Consider the following 23,457-nt stretch of genomic DNA (forward strand, 5'->3'; position numbering starts at 1 on the left):
TGATCACTTTCAATTTAACCATTAATAACTCTGGGATGCTTGTACCTTTCATTCTGATTCCGAGACAGTTTTTTCGTGACATATTCTACTTTATGTTAGTGGCAAAATTTTGTCGATACTTGCATCGTTTCTTGGTGAAAAATTCAAAAATTTGTTTTTAAATTTGAAGCTATCTGCTTATAAGGAAAATGAATATTCAAAATAAATGATATATTGATTCACATATACAACATATCTACTTTATGATTGCATCATAAAGTTGACATGTTTTTACTTTTGGAAGACATCAGAGAGCTTCAAAGTATAGCAGCAATGTTCCAATTTTTCACAAAATTTTCAAAATCGAAATTTTTCAGGGACCAGTTCTGTTTTGAAGTAGATTTGAAGGGCCTTCTTATTAGAAATACCCCACAAATGACCCAAAACTTCACTCCTCAAAGTATTCAAAATGACATTAAAAAGGTTTGTTAACCCTTTAGGTGTTTCACAGGAATAGCAGCAAATTGAAGGAGAAAATTCAAAATCTTCATTTTTTACACTGGCATGTTTTTGTAGACCCAGTTTTAGAATTTTTACAAGGGGTAAAAGGAGATAAATCTTCCTAAAATGTGTAACCCAATTTCTCGCGAGTAAAGAAATACCTCATTTGTGTATGTTCAGTGTTCGGCGAGTGCACTAGAGGGCTTAGAAGGGAAGGAGCGATTTTGGAGAGTGAGTTTTTCTGAAATGGTTTTTGTGGGGCATGTCGCATTTAGGAAGCCCCTATGGTGCCAGAACAGCAAATAAAACACATGGCATACTATTTTGGAAACTACACCCCTCAAGGCATGTAACAAGGGGTCCAGTGAGCCTTAACACACCACAGGTGTTTCACGGCTTTTTGTTAAAGTTGGACGTGTTAACGATTTTTTTTTTTCACTAAAATGCTAGTTTTCCCTCAAATTTTAAATTTTTACAAGGGATAATAGGACAAAATGACCCCGAAAAAGTGTAACCCCATCTCTTCTGAGTATGGAAATACCCCATGTGTGGACGTCAAGTGCTCTGCTGGCGCACTACAATGCTCAGAAGAGAAGGAGTCACATTTGGCTTTTGAAAAGCGAATTTAGCTGAAATGGTTTTTGGAGGGCATGTAGCATTTAGGAAGCCCCTATGATGCCAGGAAAGCAAAAAAAAAAAACACATGGCATGCTATTTTGGAAACTACACCCCTCAAGGAATGCAACAAGGGGTACGGTGAGCCTAAACACTTCACAGGTGTTTGACGACTTTTTGTTAAAGTCGGATGTGTCAATGAAAAAAAACATTTATTTTCACTAAAATGCTGTTTTTTCCCCCAAATTTTACATTTTTACAAGGGGTAATAGGAGAAAATGACCCTCAAAATTTATAACCCCATTTCTTCTGAATATGGAAATACCCAATGTGTGGATGGCAAGTGCTCTGCTGGTGCACTACAATGCTCAGAAGAGGAGGAGCGCCATAGAGCTTTTAGAGAATTTGGTTGAAATAGAAGCTGGGGGCCATGTGCGTTCACAAAGCCCCCCATGGGGCCAGAACAGTGGAACCCCCCCACATGTGACCCCATTTTGCAAACTACACCCCTCACAGAATTTAATAAGGGGTGCAGTGAGTATTTACACCCCACTGGCATTTGACAGATCTGTGGAACAGTGGGATGTGCAAATGAAAAATAAAATTTTTCATTTTCACGGACCACTGTTCCAAAAATCTGTCAGACACCTGTGGGGCGTAAATGCTCACTGTACCCCTTATTACATAACGTGAGGGATTTAATTTCCAAAATGGGGTCAAATGTGAGAGCCAGAACAATGGACCAGAGCCAGAACAATGGACCCCCCCCCCCCCCCTTCCATTGTTCTGGCTCTATGGGGGCTTTGTAAACACACGTGTCCTTCAATTCCGGACAAATCCTAATGGCGCTCCTTCTCTTCTGAGCATTGTAGTGCACCAGCAGAGCACTTTACATCCACATATGTGGTATGTTCTTACTCAGAAGAGATGGGGTTACAAATTTTGGTGGGCTTTTTATCCTATTTTTCCTTGTGAAAATGAAAAATTTAGGGTAACACCAGCATTTTAGTGAAACAAATTTTTTTTTTTCATTTTTCCATCCAACTTTGAAGAATTTTCATTAAACACCTGTGGGGTGTTTAGGCTCACTATACCCCTTGTTACGTTCCGTGAAGGGTGTAGTTTCCAAAATGGGGTCACATGTGGGTATTTCTTTTTTTGCGTTTATGGCAGAACCACTCTAAAATCAGCCACCCCTGTGCAAATCACCAATTTAGGCTTCAAATGTACATAGTGTGCTCTCACTCCTGAGCCTTGTTGTGCACCCGCAGAGCATTTTACGCCCACATCTGGGGTATTTCCGTACTCAGGAAAAATTGTGTTACAATTTTTTTTTTCCTTTTAACACTTGTGATAATAAAAAGTATGGGGCAACACCAGCATGTCAGTGGAATTTTTATTTATTTTTTTACACTAACAGGCTGGCGCATTACAATACTCAGGCGCACTACACCGATGGGTAAGTGGATCTTCGGCGCCCGGTCCCCTTTGGTTCCCCGTTCTGCCCAGCCTATTGTGGGTAGCCCAACTTTTCCTTTTCATAAGGGGTTAAAGGAGGAAAAGACCCCCAAAATTTGTAGTGCAATTTCTCCCGAGTATGGAAATACCCCATATGTGGCCCTAAACTGTTTCCCTGAAATACGGCAGGGCTCCGAAGTGAGAGAGCGCCATGCGCATTTGAGGACTAAATTAGGGATTGCATAGGGGTGGACATAGGGGTATTCTACACCAGTGATTCCCAAACAGGGTGCCTCCAGCTGTTGCTAAACTCCCAGCATGCCTGGACAGTCAGTGGCTGTCCAGAAATGCTGGGAGTTGTTGTTTTGCAACAGCTGGAGGCTCCATTTTGGAAACACTGATGTAAAATAAGTTTTTCATTTTTATTGGGGGGGGGGGCAGTGTAAGGGGGTGTATATGTAGTGTTTTCCCTTTATTATGTGTTAGTGTATTGTAGTGTTTTTAGGGTACGTTCGCACTGGCAAAGGTTTACATTGAGCTTCCCGGGGACCGAAATTCCCATGGGCGTACAGGTACGCCCTGGGTCCTTAAGACCCAGGTACAGAAGGCGTATCCATACACCCTGGGTCCTGTACGGGTTAAGTATCTAAGTGTCCTCCTTACCCCTTGATAGTCTTCCTTTTATTCCACTAACTTCCCTCCTTTGTTCAGTGCCCTTAGGACGTTAATTATTTCGTTAATTAGGACGTTATATTTCATTTTTTGTCCGTATTGCAGCTGTTAAAATGATGGTCCTTCCCATGCTACTTTACATTTTTGAGACTTTATCGGTCTGGGTCCCGCTTGCTGCTCTCCGCTCGCTGTACTCAACCATTTTTAATTTTATTTGGGATGTCAAGTGGGACCGTTTGCTTATGTCCTAGTTGTTTGCCAAGTTTTTGTTACAGTGGGTCGTAAAAATAAAAAAATTTAATTCTGTTGTAACCCCTGATTTTTTATTTTTACAAGGGGTTAATGCAGAAAAAGCTCCATAAAATGTGTTACCTAATTTCTCTTGATTCTGGAAATACCCATATCTGCATGTAAGTCGGGGGGCCATGTCGCCTTTACACAGCCCCCATGGTGCCAGAACAGTGGAAACTCCCCACAAGTCACCCCAGTTTGGAAACTGCACCCCTGCAGTGAGCATTTACACCCCACTTGCATTTGACAGATTTTTGGAAGATTGCTTTGCGTCCACATATGGGGTATATCTGTAAAAGTTGGGGGCTGCACTAGTTGGGGGCAACACCAGCATGTTAGAGTAAACATTTTTATTTTTTTACATTAACATGCTGTTGTTGCCCCATACTTTAAATTTTCATAAGCAGTAAAAGAAGAAAAAAACTCCCAAAATTTGTAACACAATTTCTCTCAAGTACTGATATACCCCATATGTGGACGCAAAGCGTTCTGCGGGCACACAACAGGGCTCAGGAGTGAGAGAGCACCATGTTCATTTGAGGCCTAAATTAGTGATTTCCACATGGATCCTTGCAGAGGTTCTAAAATAAACGCAATAGAATAAACAACCACATGTGACCCCATTTTGGAAACCACACCCCTCAAGAAATGTAACAAGGGGTGCAGTGAGCATTTACACCACACTGGTGTTCAGCAGATTTTTTGGAACAGTAGGCTGTGCATATGTAAATTACATTTTTGATACTACAGACCACTGTTCCAAAAATCTTTCAGACATCTGTGGGGTGTAAATGCTCACTTCACTCTTTGTAACATTCCATGAAGGGTTTAGTTTCCAAAATGGGGTCACATATGCTTTTTTTTATTGTTTTTTTTTTTTTGGCGCTTATGTCAGAAGCCACCCCTGAGCAAATCACCAATTTAGGCCTCAAATGTACATTTGCTGTCTCCTGAGCCATGTTGTGCACCCACACAGGGACGTGCACAGACATTTTGAAGGGCAGGGGCTCAAGTAAAAAAAAGAGGGCACTTTTCATAAATTAAAAAACGTCTACCAGACTTAATGGGCAGATGTACTGCGGCCCAGGGACACAGTGGACTCCCGCCGGGCCTCCTCGACATTCCTATGCCCATAAAAGTTGGTATTTTTGTAAAATCGAGTCAAGAACAGTTTCTATGAAGGTCTGCCATGTGTATATACACTTTGGCTGTGCTGTCAGTCTTATTTACAGAAAACATGTGACAGCTGCCCTATAATATACTGTATTATAGATTAGATTTATACAAAACCTGTGCAGAGAAAGAGCGGTGCAGTCGCCCATAGCAACCAATCAGATCGTTTTGCAGAGGGCTTTTCCTCTGCAAAGGTTTTAATAAATCTCCCCCTACATGCCCCCACCTGAGCTCTATATGACAGAACCCATCACCAATCACCCAGCACCCATCACCAATCACCCAGCACCAATCACACAGCACCCATCACCCATCCCCAATCACTCAGCACCCATCAACAATCACCCAGCACCCATCACCAATCACCCAGCACCCATCACTCAGCACCAATCACCCAGCACCAATCACCCAGCACCAATCACCCAGCACTCATCACCAATCACCCAGCACCCATCACCAATCACCCATCACCAATCACCCATCACCAATCACCCAGCACCCATCACCAATCACCCAGCACCCATCACCAATCATCCAGCACCAATCACCCAGCACGCAGCACCAATCACCCAGCACCCAGCACCAATCACCCAGCACCAATCACCCAGCACCAATCACCCAACACCCATCAACCAGCACCAATCACCCAGCACCAATCACCCAGCACCCATCACCCAGCACCCATCCCCAATCACCCAGCACCCATCTTATGCAGGAATCTTCTCACAGCCCTGGTTCTTACACTGAAGAGATGGACACCTCACTAATATATACGTACAGTCTACAATATATTAGAGTTGGCAAAAAAAGAATTATAAATATACAAAGACGTCCATGCATAGCACAGCATACAGGATGGAGGCAGGGAAGCTCCGCCTCCATTGCGCACAAGACTGACTTCGCATACTAGCAATGTGGGGCAATACCTAGAAAATGGAAAGACCAATTTTTGTATACTGCACTGTAACCTAGTGCATTGGGTTTAGTGCGAATAAACAGCCTGTCAGTTTCCCTTTAATTATATACCTTACCCCCCTTAATGATCTATATACTGTGCCACCAATCATCTATTGATTCCCTATATACTGTGCCACCATTAATAAACTATATACTGTGCCACCATTAATGAACTATATACTGTGCCACCATTAATGAACTATATACTGTGCCACCATTCATCTATTAATTCCCTATCTACTGTGCCACCATTAATGAACTATATACTGTGCCAGCATTAATTAACTATATACTGTGCCACCATTAATGAATTATATACTGTGCCACCATTCATCTATTAATTCCCTATATATTGTGCCACCATTAATGAACTATATACTGTGCCACCATTAATGAATTATATACTGTGCCACCATTCATCTATTAATTTCCTATATACTGTGCCACCATTAATGAACTATATACTGTGCCACCATTAATGAATTATATACTGTGCCACCATTCATCTATTAATTCCCTATATACTGTGCCACCATTAATGAACTATATACTGTGCCACCATTAATGAACTATATACTGTGCCACCATTAATGAACTATATACTGTGCCAGCATTAATGAACTATATACTGTGCCACCATTAATTAACTATATACTGTGCCACCATTAATGAACTATATACTGTGCCACCATTAATGAACTATATACTGTGCCAACATTAATGAACTATATACTGTGCCACCATTAATGAACTATATACTGTGCCACCATTAATGAACTATATACTGTGCCACCATTAATGAACTATATACTGTGCCACCATTAATGAACTATATACTGTGCCACCATTAATGAACTATATACTGTGCCACTATTATTTAACTATACTGTGCCACCACTAAGGGTGCGTTCACACGTGCATATTTTCTGCTGCAGATCTGCTGCAGATTTGCTTTAGCAGATTTCTCTACCCATTGTCAATGGGAAGCAAAATCTGCAGCAGATCTGCAGCAAAAATAGGCACGTTTGAACGCACCCTAAGGATCTATACACAGTGCCAGCATACACAAAAAATATAATGTTCCAATATAATGAAATATATACTGTGCTTCCATAAATTCCCTATATACTGTGCTTACATTCCTCCAATAATTCCTTAATAATGTGCTTCATACAATAAATACAAGCACATAACATAAAGGCACATACATTACATAGGTCATATACACACATACAGTACATAGGTAATATACACACATACAGTACATAGGTAATATACACACATACAAAAAGACACTGACACATACATACAGGTACAAATATACATTAAGAAACATAAATACACAGACACACTTATAACATGGAATATATACTAAAAGATACAGCCGATAAGCACATCATACATACAGGTACACACATACAATCACTCACAGATATATACACACATACATACATACACACACACACACACATACATACACACATACAGATTCACTTGCTCATATACATACACACATACATAGATTCACTTGCTCATATATATATATACACACACACATACATAGATAGATTCACTTGCTCACATATACACACACATATACATACCAGTGGCGTTGCGACCCGGGTGCGGGGGGTGCGGCCCTAACCTAATAGGGTGACACCAAGACGCTCCGCAGCACCCCCCTCCCCAGCTACACTGACACCCCCCTACTGTGCCCGACCGGCCTCCCATCCGCCAGCACCCCCCCGCCTTCACCTGCGCTGTGTGTGTGCGGTGCGCCCGTCCATCAGCAACCCCCCCCCCCCTTTCAGTGCGCCCGTCCGTCATCACACCACCCCCTCACCTTCACCAGCACTGTGCCCGGCCTCCGCTCCCACGTCTGCGCCGGCCTGACGTCACACCGCATGGCCGCGCAGGGGGACGTCAGTTACGTCACTCGCAGGGTGCCCAGTGAGAAGGATCGCTGCGCTGGATGGGTGAGTGTGTGTGTCTGTCTCTCTGTCTGTCTGTCTCTATCTATGTTTGTGTGTGTGACTCTGTGTGTGTGTGTGACTGTGTGACTCTCTGAGTGTGTGTGTGTGACTGTGTGTGTGTGTTTGTGCGACTCTGTGTGTTTGTGTGACTGTGTGTGTGACTGTGTGTTTGTGTGACTCTCTGAGTGTGTGTGTGACTCTGTGTGTGTGTGTGTGAGTGTGTTTGTGTGACTGTGTGTGTGACTCTATGTGTGTGTCTGTCTGTGAGTGTGTGTGTCTCTGACTGTGTGTGTGTTTGTGTGTGTGTCTCTCTTTGTTGTATGTGTTTTTTTTTTTCTGTGTGCGTGTGTGTGTGTGTGTGTGTGGGGAGGGGGGGTTGAACCAGCGATCTAATGTGGGGAGACTTTGACCCATTGTGGGGAACCTGCAAGGGAACATGCGGCCTAATGTGGGGAAACTACTACCTAATGTGGGGAGTCTTTTCTACCTAATGTGGGGAGTCTATTCTACCTAATGTGGGGAATCTGTGCTACCGAATGTGGGGAATCTATGCTACCTAATGTGGGGAAACTGCTACCTAATGTGGGGAATCTGTGCTACCTAATGTGTGGAAATTGCTACCTAATGTGGGGTAACTGGTACCTACCTAATGTGGGGGAACTGGTACCAAATGTGGGGAATCTATGCTGCCTAATGTGGGGAAAAGATGCTACCTAATGTGGGGAAACTGCTACCTGCCTAATGTGGGGGAACTGCTGCCTACCTAATGCTCCCCCCTGGCAGTAGCACCCTCATCATCCACCAGCAACACCCCCCCCCAGCAGCACCTCCATCAGCAGATCCTGTCAGGAGGATGATCCTGCCGATGGATGATGGGGGTAATACTGCCAGGGGGGATGGCCAGTAGCACCCTAATCATCCTCCAGCAACACCCCCCCCAGTAGTAGCACCCCCATCATCCACCAGCAACACCACCAATACCTCCCTCCCGTGATAATAGCATCAGCTAACGGATGTTGAGGGGTGTTACTGCGGTTGTGGTATTATATTTAGAGGGTGCACTGTATGGCAACGTTATATTCAGAGGGCGCAGTTTGTGGTAGTATTATATTCAGAGGGCACAGTTTGTGGTAGTATTATTAGAGATGAGCGAACGTACAGTAAATTCGATTTGTCACGAACTTCTCGGCTCGGCAGTTGATGTCTTATCCTGCGTAAATTAGTTCAGCCTTCAGGTGCTCCGGTGGGCTTGAAAAGGTGCATACAGTCCTAGGAAAGAGTCTCCTAGGACTGTATCCACCTTTTCCAGCCCACCGAAGCACCTGAAAGCTGAACTAATTTATGCAGGAACTGCATCAACTGCCGAGCTGAGAAGTTTGTGACGAGTTGAATTTACTGTAGTTCGCTCATCTCTAAGTATTATATTCAGAGGGCGCAGGGGGTGGTAGTATTATATTCAGAGTGTACAGTATGTGTTGGTATTATATTCAGAGGGTACAGTATGTGGTAGTATTATATTCAGTGGGTACAGTATGTGGCTGTATTATATTCAGGGGTAAAGTATGTGGCAGATTTATATTCAGAGTGTACAGTGTCTGTTGGCATTATATTCAGAATGTACAGTGTGTGGTAGTATTATATTCAGTGGGTATGGTGTATGGAAGGTTTATAATCAAAGAGTATAGTGTATAGTAGTATTATATTTAGAGGATACAGTGTCTGGCAGGTTTATAATAATAATTGTTTTCATATAGAGGATGAGAATGCGCTGACATAGTGAGGAGACGTCTGGGCGTCACATTCTACAGACAGAAGTTTTAGCTGGACCAGGCGGTATGTACCATCTGAATTAGATAATGGAAGACTATAGAGAAGACGTCACCTGTAGTCATTGATATCATTGTTCTCCTCTCTATGTCCTATCAGACCTGTAGTCACTTGTCAGTTCTACAGTTAGGTCAGTGAAACTACAACTCCCAGCATAACCTCACCACTGCTCAAAGGGGTACTCTACTGGAAAACATTTTTTTTAATCAACTGGTGCTACAAAGTTAAACAGATTTGTAAATTACTTCTATTTAAAAATCTTAATCCTTCCAGTACTTATTAGCTGCTGTATAAGCGATTCACAGGAAGTTATTTTCTTTTTTAATTTATTTTCTGTCTGACCACAGTGCTCTGTGCTGACACCTCTGTCCATGTCAAGAACTGTCCATAGTAGGAGCAAATCCCCATAGCAAACCTCTCCTGCTCTGGACAGTTCCTGACATGGACAGAGGTGTCAGCAAATAGCACTGTGGTCAGACTGGAAATAACTACACAACTTCCTGTGGAGCATACACCAGCTTATAAGTACTGTAAGTATTAAGATTTTAAATAGAAGTAATTTAAAAATCTGTTTAACTTTCTGGCACCAGTTGATATAAAAGTAAATGTTTTCCAGTGGAGTACCCCTTTAAGTAATTCTGGGAGCAGTATATTTAAATGATGAAAACTTCTTTAACCCTTTCCCATTCTGTGGCAACTGGTATATCTGATTATTATACTGGAATTTCTCACAATGCGCTACAACAGTGGTGTCTGTCACAACAGGCTAAAAACTTACTGGGGGGAGGAGGGAGGTATGGGAGGGATACCATTTTCTACCGCACCGGGTGACACCAACCCTAGCAACGCCACTGTATACATACATACATATACATAGATTCACTTGCTCACATATATATATATATATATATATATATATATATACACACACACACACACACACACACACACATACGCACACATACATACATACACATATACATAGATTCACTTGCTCACATATATAGGCACATACATAGAGATAGACACACACACAAACACACATATATATGCACCTCACACTGACATACAGTCACTCACATATATACACAGTCACTTACACTAAGGCCCCAGCCATCCCTCTCTGCACAGGCACATACATAGAGATACACACAAACACATACACACAAATATATATACATACACACACACACACTGACATACAATCACTCACATATACACACACACACTTAGACACAATCACTCACATATATTTACAGTCACTTACAGTAAGGGCTGCATAGACTGAATTTTGTGTCTGGACATGCAGTGGGCGGGGCTTCTCTCTGCCTCCGCTGCTCCTGTCTCCTCCGTGTGGAGAGAAGCAGAGAAATGGCAGATAATGACAGGGTGAGTGGCGCCCCTTGCTGCAGGGAGGGCACAGCTTCTCCATTAAACCACATACAAATCTCCCCAGCAATGGATCCTTTTTACTTCACCTGTCACCCTGCAGCTCTTTTTGTGAGGGCACTAGAGGGGCAGGTGAGGAAAAGGGCAGGGGCTCCAGCCCCCCTTTCACTCCTATGTGTGCACGTCCCTGCACCCACACATTGCTTTGTGTCCACATATGGAGTCAGGGGTGGACTGACAACACTTGGGGCCCCCGGACCAAAAAAAGGAAGGGCCCACTGCCTCCTCAGTCTTCTACCACGTCCCTTTTCCACCCAAATCTCCCACATAATAAACTAAAATGTATTTATGTAAGAAACACTTTAACGTAGGCAAATTTCCATGACCAATAATACTGGTATACAAGGAGTAAATATATACCACTGATCTGCAGCGTCCTCTTTCCTTTTCTTCTCTGTCTGGATCAGACCACCATGTCAATCTCTTACCATCTGCAGGGCAAACATGTCAGACTCTACATTTTTTCAGTGTACACCCATCTATAGACCCACAAACTGTAATAATCCCCTTCAGGTAGATAGGTAGCCACGTAAATAAGTAACTAGGTAGGCGGATCAGGAATCCAGATATGTAGGTAGGTGACTAGCCAGGTAGGTAGGTAGGGGGCTAGCAAGGTAGTTAGGCAGCCATGTATGAAGGCCATACATGTACATAGTTAGGTAGCCAGGTATGTAGGTAGTTAGATAGCCCGGTATGTAGGTAAGTATTTAGGCATACATATAAAGTTAGGTAGCCCCCCCCCCCCTTCCCTGTTGGTATAGACAGCAGAATTACCCCCCCCCCCTCTTCCTTGTAGGTATAGGCAGCAGAGTTAACCCCCCTTCCCTGTAGGCATAGGCGGTAGAGTTAACCCCCCTTCCCCATAGGTTTAGGCAGCAGAGTTAGCCCTCCCCCCTGTAGGTATAGGAACAGAGTAGACCCCTCCCCCTTTCCCCATAGGTATAGGCAGCAGTTAACCCCCCCCCCCTTTCCTCATAGGTATAGGCAGCAGTTAACCTCCCTTTCCCCATAGGAATAGACAGCAGTTAGCCCCCCCCCCCCTTTCCCATAGGTATAGGCATCAGTCAACACCCCCCCTTTCCCCATAGATATAGGCAGCAGTCAACCCCCCCTTTCCCCATAGGTATAGGTAGCAGTTAACACCTCCCCCCCCTTTCCCCATAGGTATAGGTAGCAGTTAACCCCTCTTTCCCCATAGGTATTGGCAGAAGTTAATTCACCCCCCCCCTTTCCCCATAAGTATAAGCAGCAGTTAACACCCCCCATTTCCCCATGGGTATAGGCAGCAGTTAAACTCCCCACCCCTTTCCCCATATCGTTAAGCCCCCTAACCCTTTGCCCATATAGGCAGCAATTAAACCCCCACCCTTTCCGCTACGATGGTTAAGAAAAAATGATGCTCACCTGATATCCCACGCAGCGATCTCCTCAGCAGCAGGGCCCATGTCTTCTCTCCTTCACAATGCAGGCACCGATGAGTGACGTCATCGGCGACTGCACTGCATGTTGCATGGGGGGGGTGGGCGGAGGTCACGTCTCCTCCGTGTGTAGGCCGCAGATACGGCTCGCACAGAGGAGATGCGTTCTGTTGTATGTGCGTGTACCGCACATACAGGTGTGGTGGCCCAGTACGGGAGGTGTTTCTCCAGGTTTCCCCAGGTCCCCCTGCATTAGATTCTCAATGGTAAATATGTTGTACTATGCCATGTGCTTGTTACCCAGGAGGTACCAGTTACCAGGTGATCCCAGGGGTGACCTATGGGCTCCCTGCTAGTCTCCCCCATATAATCCCTGGGTGGAGCTAGCCTCTCTCTCTTTGAGCTCTGCTCTTCTGCTAAGCTGAGGTCCACTGCAGTCATGCCTAGTGTGTGTGTCCAGAGGGTTGGTAACCTCAAAGTCAAGTCCTGCAGCCACCATCAAGTCAAGTAAGCTAAAGTTACAGCTTTATGAGTCAAGTCAAGTCAGTCCCTGTCATTTGTAAATTCAGCGTGGTTTGCATTGAATTGTCCAGTCCTACTACGAGTCCTAGCAAGCCCTTAAGGTCTCTGCGTCACTGGTCAACTCCTTGTGCCGTGGCTGAACTGTATAAACTTTACCAACTGTCTACCCTCAGTAAAGCTACCGTTGTCAGTAACTTGGCGTCGGAGTCTTTATTGCCCCCGTGCCTAGCCCAGGATCCAGCAGTATACCTTTGGTTGGTTTTAGGCTAAACCACGCACTGGCATCTGCCCCTAGGGTAACAATATCTGCCCTTATCACACCCCGCTACCACACAGGAGAAAGCAGCGCTGTCTGCCGGGATGAGTGTCCCGGATCCTTAGTAGCGGCGGGCCCTTTACCCGGCCGGGCCCTCAGACAACGTCTGATCCGACCATCCGGTCAGTCCTCCCCTGTATGGAGTATTTCCGTATTCAGGGGAAATTGTGTTATACATTTTGGGGGTCTTTTTCTCCTTTTTCCTCCTTGTGAAAATGAAAGGTATTGGGGAACACCAGCATGTGAGTGTAAAAAGTGAATTTCTCTTACACTAACATGCTGGTGTAGCCCCCAACTTTTCTTTTTCATAAGGAGTAAAAGTAGCAAAAATCCTCCAAAATTTGTAACACAAATTTTCCTGAGTATGTAAATACCCCATTTGTGGCCCTAAACTGATGCTTTGAAATACGACAGGGCTCCGGAGAGAGCTCCATGCGCATTTTAGGCATAAATTAGGGATTTGCATAGGAGTGGACTCCTATGCAAGCATTGTGCTTGCCTCTTCCACTAAAAGTACTCTACAGCAGTGTTTCCCAAACAGGATGCCTCCAGCTGTTGCAACACTACAACTCCCAGCATGTTTGGACAGTCAATGGCAGTTCGGCCACGCTGTGGAGTTGTTGATTTGCAATAGCTGGAGGCTGCATTTAGTAAACAGTGCCGTATGAGCTGTTATTAATTTTTATTGGGGGGTTGGGTCGGGAGGTAATGATGCAAAGGTGTGTGTCTATGTAGTGTTTTACTCTTTATTTTTGTGTTAGTGAAGTGTAGGTGATTTTTCTGTACGTACACACAGTCGGGTTTACAACAAGTTTTCCGCTACAAGTTTGATCCACGGCAAATTTCTCACAACTCAAACTCGGAACGGGGAACTTACGGCACCGATCTCTTTTTTTTCCAGGCCATTGGGTCACCAGAGATCCGAATGGCCTGGAAATGTCATATGGAAGGTCACAGTTTAGAGACCACTGCACAGTGGTCACCAAACTGTGGCCCTCCAGATGTTGCAAAACTACAACTTTCAGCATCCCCAGACAGCCAACCCCATGTTTCCTGCTGTGAAATTGAAGAGGAGCAGGCTCTCTGTGCCAAATTTTTGGCAGCAAATTTCTGCTGATGAAAATCCACCTCAACCCCTATTTTATAATGCAGATCTGTCACAAATATGCAGCAAAATGAGCATAATGAGTGGCTGTTCTGACTCGGATTTAACTAAGGTTCATTATTTTTCTCTAGGATACAGCATGGCGGCAGCAGCTACATCAAAATATTTTTAATGCTGCCCCCCAGCATTTCATTTATTTTCTATTTTTTTTCTTCTTCCCTGCCTTCTAAGATAACTTTTTATTTTTCCACCAACAGAGTCGTATAATGGGGATTTTTTTTATTTATAGCACAACATTCTTTAATATTTTGTCTTGTAAAATGTTAGATATCACAATGGAAGCCTAACAGATCCCATTAAAAATAACACTATAAAATCATACAGTGGCCTTACCAGCTTTCTTTCTTAACCTTCCCTTATGACATCACACATGTGACATCAGTCTTTGGTTGATACCTTTACCAGCCACTAGTACAGTTCAGGCCTTAGGTATCAGAGGGAGCGCACACAAAGAGCAGGAGATGAGGAAGAGGACAAGATGACACAGGAGAGGTACATCAATCCTAAATATTGATCAGAATACATCTAGAGTTCTAGACTTGCAAATAATGACTAGATCTTTTAAATATAATGTGTCACAATAATAGTGTTTATTGTATTAAATCTAGTTATTTAACTATACACTTTGCTGATGATCACAAATGACCAAGTATATACTGTTTATATTCAATTCTATTATACAAAGAGTTGGGGGGTGTATGTCCTGTATGGGTATATTAAGTCTATGGGGGAGAATCATCAAAACCTGTGGAGAGGAAGAGTGGAGCATCAGATCAGATCGCTTCTTTCAGTTTTTAGAGGCCTTTTTAAAATGAAAGAATCAATCTTATTGGTTTCTACGGGCAACTGGTCAACATTTCCTCTGCGCTGGTGTTGATAAATCTCCCCCTATATGTATAGTTTTCTATACTAAGAAAGTCAAAAGCACCTAAATGTCTAAAACACACCTATATGTTCAGTGTATGTGACCTACTAATGGGGGTGACAGGGAAGTAATGTAAGAGATGTCTGACCTTAAACATGACCTCCTGTTATAACCTAAAACAAGAAATTAGGCTGAAATAACGTATATTTCACTATTATAATGCTGGATTTCTTGTATGACTATTAGTACTGAATCATAAAAAGAAATGCATACATTGAATTTCCTTTAACATGATTGTCCCACAGAGCAAATTTGGTAAAATCAGATGTGTGCCCCATACATATATGTAAAGGGGTACAAAAATAATTGATATCCCTGTAGAGTTCTTCTCCCTCATGGATCTGATCCCCTAGTATCCTCTCTGAGCTGTAACCCTACCGTTGCCAGGCATCTTTCCCCCAATCCCCCTTGCTTATAAGCACAGTGGAAACAAACTGCCATTACCTTCAGGACACTGCAGTTGAACTGAGCATGTGTTAGGGTGCATTCACACCACGTTTTAGCTATACAGGGACCTGATTTGGCTGGGGGCAGTGAAAACCAGGTGCTCCCTTATCCCAGCCGGACCTGGCCCCCTTCTCATTCATTTGAATGATCTGACCAGAGTCAAACTGCGGTTTTCAGTTGGTTCAGAAAAACGGATATGGGGCAAAAATGAGCCGACCGGAGACATTGTTTGACTCCGGTTGGCTCATTTAAATGAATGAGAAGGGGGCCGGGACCGGCTGGGATATGGGAGCGCCCGGTTTTCACTCCCCCCAGCTGGATCCGGTCCCCATATAGCTAAAACGTGGTGTGAACCCACCCTTACCCCGACTTAGTGGGTCGTAACCAACAGTTATCAATACAATGCAGGTACATGGAGAATTAGTAATCTTATATCTCTCAAACAATATTGTAATCCTGGTACATTTAAATATGTTAAATGTCACATAATGCATTAGTATAGAACTTTTTTTTGTTGGTATTTTTTTTTTTAAATGAGACAACTTCTTTAACCCCTTAAGGACCCAGCCATTTTACACCTTAGGACCAGGCCATATTTTGCACATCTGACCACTGTCACTTTAAACATTAATAACTCTGGAATGCTTTTAGTTATCATTCTGATTCCGAGATTGTTTATTCATGACATATTCTACTTAAACATAGTGGTAACATTTTGTGGTAACTTGCATCCTTTCTTGGGGAAAAATCCCAAAATTTGATGAAAAATTTGAAAATTTAGCATTTTTCTAACTTTGAAGCTCTCTGCTTGTAAGGAAAATGGATATTCCAAATATTTTTTTTATATTCACATATGCAATATGTCCACTTTATGTTTGCATCATAAAATTTACGTGTTTTCACTTTTGGAAGACACCAGAGGGCTTCAAAGTTCCAAACTCACAATTTTTCAGGGACCAGTTCAGGTTTGAAGTGGATTTGAAGGGTCTTCATCTTAGAAATACCCCACAAGTGACCCCATTATAAAAACTGCAACCCCCAAAGTATTCAAAATGACATTCAGACAGCGTTTTAACCCCTTTAGGTGTTTCACAGGAATAGCAGCAAAGGGAAGGAGAAAATTCACAATCTTCATTTTTTACACTCGCATGTTCTTGTAGACCCAATTTTTGAATTTTTACAAGGGGTAAAAGGAAAAAATGTATACTTATATTTGTAGCCCAATTTCTCTCGAGTAAGCACATACCTCATATGTCTATGTAAAGTGTTCGACGAGCGCAGTAGAGGGCTCAGAAGCGAAGAAGGGGGTTTTGGAGAGTACGTTTTTCTGAAATGGTTTTTGGGGGGCATGTTGCATTTAGGAAGCCCCTATGGTGCCTGAACAGCAAAAAAAAAAAAAAACACATGCCATACCATTTTGGAAACTAGACCCCTTGAGGAGCGTAACAAGGAATTAAGTGAGCCTTAATACCCCACAGGTTTTTCACCACTTTTGCATATGTAAAAAAATAAATAAAAAATTCACTAAAATGTGGATTTCCCCCCAAATTTCACATTTTTGCAAGGGTTAATAGCAGAAAATACCCCCCAAAATTTGTAACCCCATCTCTTCTGAGTATGGAGGTACTCCATAAGTTGACCTGAAGTGCACTACGGGTGAGAAGAGAAGGAGTCATATTTGGCTTTTTGAGAGCAAATTTTGCTCGGGGGGCATGTCGCATTTAGGAAGCCCCTATGGTGCCAGGACAGCAAAAGAAAAAACACATGGCATACCATTTTGGAAACTAGACCCCTTGAGGAATGTAACAAGGAATCAAGTGAGCCTTAATACCCCACAGGGGTTTCACGACTTTTGCATACGTAATAAAAAAAAATTTCACTAAAATGTGTGTTTCTCCCCCAAAATTTCACATTTTTGCAAGGGTTAATAGGGGAAGCCCCTATGGTGCAAGGACAGCAAAATAACCCTCACATAGCATACCATTTTGGAAACTAGACCCCTTGAGGAACGTAACAAGGGGTACAGTGAGCATTTACCCCCCCCCCCCCCCCACTGGTGTCTGTCAGATCCTTGGAACAGAGGGCTGTACAAAATGTTTTATTTGCACAACCCACTCTTCCAAAGATCTGTCAGACACCAGTGGGGTGTAAATTCTCACTGCACCCCTCATTACATTCCGTGAGGGGTTTAGTTTCCGAAATTGGGTCACATGTGGGGTTTTATTTTTTTTGCGTTTGTCAAAACCGCTGTAACAATCAGCCACCTCTGTGCAAATTACATCAAATGTACATGGTGCACTCTCCCTTCTGGGCCTTGTTGTGCGCCCCCAGAGCACTTCACGCCCACATATGGGGTATCTCTGTAGTCGGGAGAAATTGGTTTACAAATTTTGGGGTGCTTTTTTCATTTTTACCTCCTGTCAAAATGAAAAGAATAGGGCAACATCAGCATGTTAGTGTAAAAAATTTATTTTTTTACACTAACATGCTGGTGTAGACCCCAGCTTCACCTTTTCATAAGGGGTGAAAGGAGAAAAAGCCCCCCAAAATTTGTTAGGCAATTTCTCCCGAGTACGGTGATACCCCATATGTGGCCCTTAACTGTTGCCTTGAAATATGACAGGGCTCCGAAGTGAGAGAGCGCCATGTGCATTTGAGGCCTGAATTAGGGATTTGCATAGGGGTGGACATAGGGGTATTCTACGCCAGTGATTCCCAAACAGGGTGCCTCCAGCTGTTGCAAAACTCCCAGCATGCTTAGACAGTCAACGGCTGTCTGGCAATACTGGGAGTTGTTTTTTTGCTACAGCTGGAGGCTCCATTTTGGAAACAGTGGCGCACCAGACGTTTTTCATTTTTATTGGGGAGGGGAGGGGGGCTGTGTAGGGGTATGTGTATATGTAGTGTTTTTACTTTTTATTTTATTTTGTGATAGTATAGTGTAGTGTAGTGTTTTTAGGGTACAGTCACATGGGCGGGGGATTACAGCGAGTTTCCCGCTGCGAGTTTGAGCTGCCAGGCAAAATTTGCTGCATTGCAAACTTGCAGCCTGATACTCACTGTAAGCCCCCTGCCCATGTGAATGTACCCTGTACATTCACAGGGGGGCCTCCAGCTGTTGCAAAACTACAACTCCCAGCATGCACTGTCTATCAGTGCATGCTGGTAGGTATAGTTTTGCAACAGCTGGAGGCACACGGGTTGGGAAACACTGAGTTAGGAAACAGACAATGTTTCCCAACCAGTGTGCCTCCAGTTGTTGCAAAACCACTACTCCCAGACATTCTCAGGCATGCTGGAAGTAGATGTTCTGCAACATCTTTAGAGCCAGATGTTGCCGAACTACAACTCCCAGCATGCTTGGAGTTGTAGTTTTGCAACATTTGGAGGACTACAGTTTGCAGACCACTAATACAGTGGTTCCCAATCTGTTCCCTTCCAGATGTTGCAAAACTACAACTTCCAGTATGCCACAACTGTCCAGGCATGCTGGGAGTTGTAGTTCTGCAACATCTGAAGGGCCAGATGTTACAGAACTACAACTCCCAGCATGCCTGGACAGTAATGGCATTCTGAGGATGTGTAGTTTTGCAACATCTGGAAGGGCACAGTGGTCTCCAAACTGTGGACCTCCAGATGTTGCAAAACTGCAACTCCCAGCATGCCCAGGGCATTTGCCCTGGATGCCTGCTGAAGCATTTCAGCAGGCATCCGCTTCTGATCTCAGCCCGGCGCGCGGCAGGGACCGGAAAACGCCAGGACGTACGGGGACGTCCTGGGTCCTTAAAGCCCAGGGTGCGGGGACGTCCCCGTACGTCCTGGGTCCTTAAGGGGCTAAAGGTGTACTCCGCCCATAGACATCTTATCCCCTATCCAAAACATTTTGGATGAGATGTCTGATCCATATCGTGGGGGGCCACTGGGACCCCCCACGATATCTGGGCCGACTCTGCGGAATCTGTGGCAATCCATATCGCCAAACCACACCCCCTCTATTCATGTCTATGGGAGGGGGCGTGACGGCACAGAGATCGCGGGGGTTCAGAGTGGCAAGACACCTGCCATCAGACATCTTATTCCCTATCCTTTCTATAGCGGATAAGATGTTCAGGGGCAGAGTACCACTTTAAAGGGAATTTATCAACTCTATTTGCTCCAAAGAACTTCAGACCCTATTGTACCTTTTTTTTTTTTTTTTTTAGCTGATAATAGTTGCCTAATTTGTAAAATCAGTGTTCAATTTTTCAGCCAAGTTCCAAAGAGGTGGGGTTAATCTGCTGAAGTGCCGAAGCTTGGCACACCTCCTCGCTTGCTCCCACCTCCCAGGCCCTCCTTGATTGATGTTCTGAGCCCGGTTTTTCAATCAAGAAGGAGCTGGAGGGGAGAGCAAGTAAGTGGATGTGCCGGGATGAGACACTTGAGCAGCTTAGATCAGCCTCTTTGCACCCTACATTTGTGTATTACACCTGAATATTAGACAATACTGGATTAAACTATGTGGAATGTTGATTTAGGGATCTATCCAATTGCTAGCAGGCCATGGACACAAGATTACATATAAGATAAGTTATATGCCGACCAGGTATTATATTGTAGTTCCCAGCGAATTGAATCTAACTTTGAAGGGGATTCCCCCTTCAAAGTTAGCGGGTCATGTAGAAATTTTTCTGTACCATGTCTATGACAATCATGGGTGCTTTTTGCCTTCCTTAGGTTGTAGGGCTATTGTTACCATTAAAATTGTCAGAACCCTAAAATAAACCCTAACAGACCCAACTAAACTAAGGAATACATGTTCATAGTTATTAAAAAGAGGAAACACACCCCTCAAGGAACATAACAAGGGGTACAGTGAGCCTTAACACCCCACAGGTGTTTGATGACTTTTTGTAAAATTTGGATGAGTAAATAAAAAAAATAGGAGGAAATATGAGAAAATGCCCCTCAAAATTTGTAACCCCATTTCTTCTGGGTTTGGAAGTCTTCCATGTATGGATGTAAAGTGCTCTGCTAGCAAACTACAATGATCAGAAGAGAAGACGCGCCATTGGGCTTTTGGAGAGAGAATTCGTCTGGAATTCAAGTCAGGGGACATGTGCGTTTACAAAGCCCCCATGGTGCCAGAACAGTGGACCCCCCCACATGTGACTGTATTTCGGAAACAACACCCCTCACAGAATGTAACAATGGGTGCAGTGAGCATTTACACCCCACTGACGTTTGACAGACTTTTGGAACAGTGGGCTGTGCAAATGAAAACTTAAATTTTTCATTTTCATGGACCCCTGTTCCAAAAATCTGTCAGACACCAGTAGGGCATAAATGCTCACTGCACCCCTTATTACATTCCATGAGGGGTGTAGTTTCCAAAATGGGGTCACATGTTGGAGGGGGTTCCGCTGTTCTGGCACCATAGGGGCTTTGTAAACGCACATGGCCTTCAATTTTAGCCAAATTCTCTCTCCAAAAGTCTAATAGCGCTCCTTCTCTTCTGAGCCCTGTAGTGAGAAAGCAGAGCACTTTATGTGCACACATGGGGTAGTTATATATTCAGAAGAAATGGTGATACAAATTATGGGGGGCTTTTTCTCAATTACCCCTTGTGAAAATGAAAAATTTGGGATAACATTAGAAATTAGAAATATTAGCAATAAATTCATCATAAAATATACTTACTTTTAAATACTTTAACTCAATATAAAATAAAAATAAAAACAATAAAAATTAATAAAATTTAAAAAAATATATATATAAAAAATATATATAGAAAAATCTAAAATCACTAACTAAAAAATAAAATACACAAAATACATAAAAAATACAAATAATAACATAAATAAATATAACAAAAATAAAATATAGCACCAATCACTAATAATAAATAGATTAAGATTATACAAGCAAGTACTTTCTGAATAAGATAACGTTTTTTCACTTCCATCTACTGTATATATATATATATATATATATATATATATATATAATTCCCTCTGCTTCCCTTCTCCCTTCCTTATTCCCCCCACCCCTCCCTTGCAACTTACATGCTACTCAAGAAATCCATATCTTAGGACATCATATATCCCAGACTACCATAGCTTATTACATAACAAACAGAATAAATAGCAGTCTATACCGATTCACAGAATATAAATAAATAAAATATTTTTTTCTTTTAAAATTGCATGAGTTACAAGATCATTTACATGAGAATATAATTACTCATGTTAAGAACACACTTTTACATACTCCATGGTCTGCACTATGGATAATTTGGAACATACCCTACACAGTCTAAGTCCCATAACATGCGCAGTAGTACTCTAGAAGTGAAATACAGACAAAGTCCGAAGTCATGCGCACAGGTCCAGCAATATGTAGATATCGCGAAAAGTGAATCATCCATCATGAGGCTTGCGTTTTGATTACCAATGCGCGGACATGCGTACCTACTGTGACATCACATGTAAACAAAGGTGGTGATAGGCGCAGACGCTAAACACATGCCAGACCATAACAAACTGTATGATTAGTTGCGACTTTTCGCAGGATTGGTACACAACTATTGCGGGACACAAGATTGTGATGGAAATGAACGCAATGTGAGATTATATAAAGCCTACCTAGCGTCCGGGGCACCATTAGCCTCAAAGCCCTTGACCAAGCTGGTTTATTGAGCGAAACGTCGAGGAGGCTAGCCATGTTTTAATACAGCGTGTGTTCACTGTTAGTAATGTTAATGAAGCATGCATACTCACCTACTAGTGCACAGATCATAGCGCACAATATATATTAATTGTTGAGCACTAACAGAAACTTAGTAGCTAGGAGAGGTTTTCCTTTCCCATAAAAAATTCTGTGACACCGCCGATAATTTTAAACCGTGTGTTTCATAAGGGTAGCTTTTTAGTTTGTGAATTGAATAAAGTTTAAAAGTTTTAGGGGGGCTTCTAGTAAGGGTTTTCCCCAGAAGGGGTAGCCCCTTAAAGGTTGATATTGCACTATTACCCTGGAACCTTCAGGGATCCTTTTTTGTTTAATTCACTGACCATAGAAGGAAAGCTCAAAGCTGGTTAGCTCAATGGTGCTGATCGGGACCTCCGCGATAAAATCGTGGCGTCCCGAACAGCTTGCAGGACGCGAGGAGGATCCCTACCTGCCTCCTCGTTGTCCGATCGCCAAATGACTGCTCCATGCCTGAGATCCAGGAAGGAGCAGTTGAGTGGCAATAACACTGATCAATGCCATGCTAAAAGAAACAAAAAATAACACATACCCCAAACATTGCAAACACAAAACCCCCAAAAACCTGTCAATAGTCTCTGTCAACATCATCCTGAGAGGGATAATACACTGCACTGCAATAGAAATAAAAATCCCTATCATCTATATCTCAATGGGTTCCATCTTTTCTTTTGTTCTTTTTTCTAATGCGGTTCTATAATCCCTGAGACAAGTAGTTCTGGCCCTAGAGTGTTATATATATTAGCGTCTGTAGCATGTATAAGGGACATGTTATCATACCTGTGTCTTTTTATAGGTGATTGATGCCCGGTGAGAAGGTGAAAGTGACCTATACCCCTGTCAGCTGCAGGAAAGGAACCAAGAGACAGGTAATTAATATTTATATTAATTACTGATAACAATCAGGCTAGATACAACATCTAAACCTGCAAAGATGTCATAGTCTCTACCTTATGCATGAAGATGTATGTGTTTTTAATAAGTATTTCGTCTATAGACAGCTTCTTATATAACACAACTGTGTCTCA

The 23,457-nt window shown here is 42.9% G+C and overlaps 1 long non-coding RNA gene across 1 annotated transcript in view; it reads left to right on the plus strand.

Annotated features, from left to right (window-relative positions):
* The window catches only part of LOC130361357 (uncharacterized), a 93,934-nt gene that overhangs the window by 48,918 nt on the left and 21,559 nt on the right, over positions 1–23,457 (plus strand). The window contains exon 3 of the long non-coding RNA XR_008890973.1: positions 23,226–23,298. This is a non-coding gene — a long non-coding RNA (uncharacterized LOC130361357). The remainder of the gene's footprint in view (positions 1–23,225; positions 23,299–23,457) is intronic.

This window comes from Hyla sarda, chromosome 3, assembly GCF_029499605.1.
Source record: "Hyla sarda isolate aHylSar1 chromosome 3, aHylSar1.hap1, whole genome shotgun sequence".
Lineage (NCBI taxonomy): Eukaryota > Metazoa > Chordata > Amphibia > Anura > Hylidae > Hyla > Hyla sarda.